Source organism: Suncus etruscus, chromosome 6 (genome assembly GCF_024139225.1).
Source record: "Suncus etruscus isolate mSunEtr1 chromosome 6, mSunEtr1.pri.cur, whole genome shotgun sequence".
Taxonomy (NCBI): Eukaryota; Metazoa; Chordata; class Mammalia; order Eulipotyphla; family Soricidae; genus Suncus; species Suncus etruscus.
In genome coordinates this window covers 84,117,417-84,122,345 of record NC_064853.1, presented here as the reverse complement: position 1 = coordinate 84,122,345, position 4,929 = coordinate 84,117,417, and the positions used below count along the sequence as shown (strand labels likewise).

The following is a 4,929-nucleotide window of genomic DNA, read 5'->3' as shown; positions in this document are numbered from 1 at the left end:
TGAATAATTTTATCACGATTAAAAATATAATATGAACTAATTTTATAAACAAAATACACAAGAACAGTCCTTTAAAAATAAACACGGATCGAACTAATGCCTTGTAGCAACAAATTAAGAAACTATAGAGAATTTCATATATATAATGTAGAATGGTTACTTAGTGCAAAAGTAAAAGAAAATTCTGAATGTCACTATGTGTAACCCCAAAACAAAAAAGAAAGCAAAAGAAAGCAAAAGTCAAAAAAATTTTTTTTTTCCGGCTACACCTGGTGATGCTCAGGGGTTACGCCTGGCGCTCCTGGCTTGGGAGACCATATGGAACAACGGGGACTGAACCATGGTCCGTCCTAGGCTAGCATGTGCAAGGCAGACATTTTATGGCCTGCGCCACTGCTCCAGCCCCCAAAATTTTTATTTTTAAGTACAAAATAATTATATAATCAATATACAGTTAATATTTACTTTACATTATCATATTGTTTTATAGTGAGTATTAGGAATATGCTATGTGTCATTTCATTTATAAAAATATCAATAGCACATAAGCATTATTTAGTCTATTAATTGTATAATAGGTATAATGTATGTGTCCATTTGTAATATCAATATCTATGAATTTAACTTCAAAAAATCTTGGGTTAAATGCATGTTTTGGACCTTGACAAAAGTCCACTTTCCACATTTCAGGGAATTTTGTTCCTTTCTAGCTGTCAAGGAGTACATAGTAATTTTTTTTATTATTGCATTTGTGAAAATTGACTTAAAATAAAGCCAAAGGGTTTTATTGCAATTTATAAAATAAATTTCATAGTAGAGTGCTCCTCAGTAATTTAGGAATTTGTGCAGGTCTTAAAGTCTGTTTTACTATGTCTCAAACTGTCATGGAGAAAATTTTAAATGATTCCATTAAGCCATATAAAAAAAAGGCTTAAAAATTAAAGTATTCTCCCATAATATACCCCTATTAAAAAAAAAAAGCTAAAGGGAGCTCAAACTCTTTCCTCAAAGGTTTAAGCTTAAGAAAACAAACATGAGCTTTCTCTGGAGAAGTTAGTTCATGGATCCTAGGGAAATAATATGAAGATGACAAAGCACATATCTAAAAGCCATTTTCCTTTCACAGATTTTGCTACATAATGTGAAGATTTTTCCTTCAATCCATTCCTAGAGACTAAATTAACACGTACATAGTATTTACGATAAAACTAATGAGATCTCCTCCTCCTTGGCTGTAGATTATTTTTCTACTCATTTTAAGAGATAATTTAGTATCACAATTATGCTTCCCCTCTGCCCTTCCAATCTCAGATGCAGATATTTCCTCCCAAATTCATTTTGAACTATGATTTAGTAACTACTGCACAGCTAAAATAAGATGAACTTTCTCCTTACTTATTCAGCTGCATGCTCCTAATCCAAATGCTCATTCAGAGTCATGAATAATAGTTGTGATTCACACAGAAGTCATTTGGTCTCTGCCTTTTCAATGCAACTGTATGACTGTATTATCTCACTTTGTAATTTCAACCCACAATATATTTAATGGACAGGTGAAGTAAGCTATGCTTTAATTCATGCTGTATAACCTTGTCTAATTCATCCTCTCTTTCTTGATTTTATGACTGTAGATTAATATAATATATAATCAATGATGTTTTGTAAATCTCAGGGACAATCTTCAAAACACAGATGGATACAGTAGAATTAAAAGGCTATCTAATGGGGGATTCTTTGTAGAAATCCTTGTTAAATACATTTATAGTCCTATAAAATAATCAAAGAGAAATTAGGTACTTTTTAAAGTTTAGATAATTCAATACTATTTTGAAAATATGTACTTAATGGGTTTCAGAGTGTAAGTTATAGCTTATTTATTCAATATAAAGAAGGAAGTCTTGTTTTAACCCACTATTACCTAGCAAAAATTTTGTATATTTGTCAGCTAATCAGTTATAAAAACACCTCACTGCCTTATAATAACTGAAATTTGTGTGTTTAAGTTATAGGCCCATGTTTAATTGTTCTCAGATTAATTCCTTACCCTACACTCAGGGATCACTCCAGGTGTGGCTCAGGATACATTATGATAAGATAGGGTTTAAACCCAGGGGTTGAACTTAGCACAAGGCAAGTGACCTACCAGCTGTATTATCTCTCCCACAGAACTGAAATTTAATAGCTTTATTTTTATGTTCATAAAAGAAATATTCATAAACATAGAACATTTGGAAATTGAGAAAATAATAAATAGAAATAATTAATAGTGAGACCTGCAAGATATTTCGAGTTAACTAATTTCTATCACAGTGAATCAGCTTAATATGTATAAATTGAACAAGGAGGAATCCTGTAGTGTACACAAAGTAATATCATTTTGTGTCCCAGGACACTTTCAAAAAATAACGTAGGGAATAACACCATTCTCTGAAGTCTTAGTCTATAACTTAATCCAATCATTGAATAAAATTCTATAATTAATTTAAGTCACTTGTGTTAAATGAGTAGAATATCTAGTCTTATATCATGAGAAAAATATATTCAATTCTAAGTTTCTATATCATATATAAATCTATATCTATATATTCAATTCTAAATTTCTATGTCATCTATTGGTACACTACTAAAATACTATTTTTTATTGCTTTCTCCACCAACTGGACAGTTTTTATAGGACTACTTGTACACTGCTATTAAACCATTCTGGAATGGAGAACACTTAGATAATTAATATTTTTGAAAAAATAGCACAGCTTTAGATAGCTAAACAGAGTCATATTTAAGCTCTGAGCATCACCAAGATGAATGGAGAACAAAAGGTAGGGAGAAAAGGAGGGGGAGAGGTAATAGAGAAGAGAGAAAGGAATACAAATGTACAAAGAGAAATAATTTAATAATTTTATTTTTCATAATATGCTTCTATACTAAAATAATTTCATGTCCTATATAACTCAAATATTTAGGATGCTTATGAACCTTAATATTATCTTTTGAAAACTGAAAGAAGTTTCAACTAAAATTTTCTACATAATTATTCTATAATTGGTAGTAATATTTACTGGCTTATACTGTAAGTGGGGCAACTCAGGTTCAAAAAGGTATTATAATGCCTTATGTCACAAATGTGGCCATGTCTATGCCACATGAAACATGCATTTTTCTTCTTCTGAACCTGAGATAGGGCATTCCCAACACAGACCTTTCTTTTTTACTCATTCATTAAGTGCTGAGCAAACAAATCTGTTATCTTTAGGTTTCAGGTGAATCATGTTAGTATTCCACATTTTTCCATATCACAAAAGCTATATATTAATTAAACTCTCATGTGATTCCAATCATGCCCCAGATACCAGGTTTGCAGAGCAAGTGAAAATTAATCTGTGAAAATCCATGTACTCATCTACTCCAAATACAAATTATAAACACCTGCATGTACATATGAAAGACTAAAGACCAGAGATAAGACTTCCAGGGTGGTAATTTCTGACATTTTATGTACACAGCTATTTTTCTTTTAGACAATTATCTCGTTTATGCTGTACTTTATAAACTGTCAATAATAGTCCTCAGTACTATATTTATTTCAAATGTTAATATGATGCAATAAAATATATAGAAAATATCTAACTCAATGACATTTAACCATAGGTTCAGAATGTTTTCAGTATTCTGGTTGAATATAATTTGTTTAGCACAATGGTTTTCTCTGCTGGTTTATGGATTGGCTGAAAACAGTACTGATGCACAGGTATGAAAGGTTGAGGAATGCTGTCCAATTTCAAAGACAACTGTGATGTATTCATTTTTATTGTAATGTTCTCTTTGTAATTTTTTTTATTTATGAAGATTTTAGGTCATTAGAAATTTGTTTATTATTAATCTTCAATTTCATAAATGCCAACAATTGCTAGTACTAAAGTGGGCATAGTATCATTAATATTTGTCATATTATTTATTGGTTGTCATCTTTTTCCCACATTATAATATGCTTATTGAAGTTACTAGATCACAGTGTTATTATTTGAAATTATTTAATGAATATTGAAAAAATTTACCCTGATAAATTTTGATAAAGCTTTCAATTACCAATAATCACACCTTGGATAAACCTCATTGACTATGATACTGTTATTGTGCACAGCTTCCTGAAAAAATTAACATTATTGTTTATAATATTATTATTATATCTATTATTTATAGTATCTTCAAATTCTGGTTGGTGTACTACTGTTAGACACTGATTTAAGTATGAAGAAATTTTTAGAGATAATAATAAGATATATTCTTATAGAATGTGTCAACAGACTCCTAGTATTTAACTCCACTAGAATTAGATGAGAAAAATCCAATATATCTTCAGAAGCCTCTTATTGTAGTGACATAATCACAGTGAATATTCATTTTAATAGAAATAGAAATTGAAGTAAGAATGGGCACTAGTGATTGTCTATTGTTGTGGTTCATTATGAGATACTTAGATTGAGCTGCTTTAATTATGTAAATGAACCTAGTGGATGAGTGGGTGAGTGTTAATAAACTTCTATTTAAGTAAAATAAATCACAATTCTGCTTCTACTTGGTGTGCTATATTTTAATTAAATTCCTGAGCACAGTCTGTAACTGTGAAGTTACACAGTTGACAAAATCAATCACTAAAGTATATAAATTAGTCAACCACTAGTCTAAAATAAAATACATGGGCATTATGAAAGTTTTCATAGCTGATTAGGAGTTTTGTATTTTTCATATGAAAACAGATTATGTGGGTTTAATTTTTAACATTCAGATAGGAATAATATAAAAAACATGGCCGTTTTAAATTAGGCTTAACATACTTGGTTTAAGGTAGTTTTTATCAGCATATCACTCCACCCCCTAAATATTTGAAATTAAAATAATTGGTTCTAGCAAAAAAATCTCTGACATTTT

The 4,929-nt window shown here is 30.0% G+C and overlaps 1 pseudogene; it reads right to left on the bottom strand.

The window, feature by feature from the left end:
• Window positions 1–4,029: 4,029 nt before the first annotated feature.
• On the bottom strand, window positions 4,030–4,143 carry LOC126012823 (uncharacterized; annotated as a pseudogene).
• Window positions 4,144–4,929: the final 786 nt, after the last annotated feature.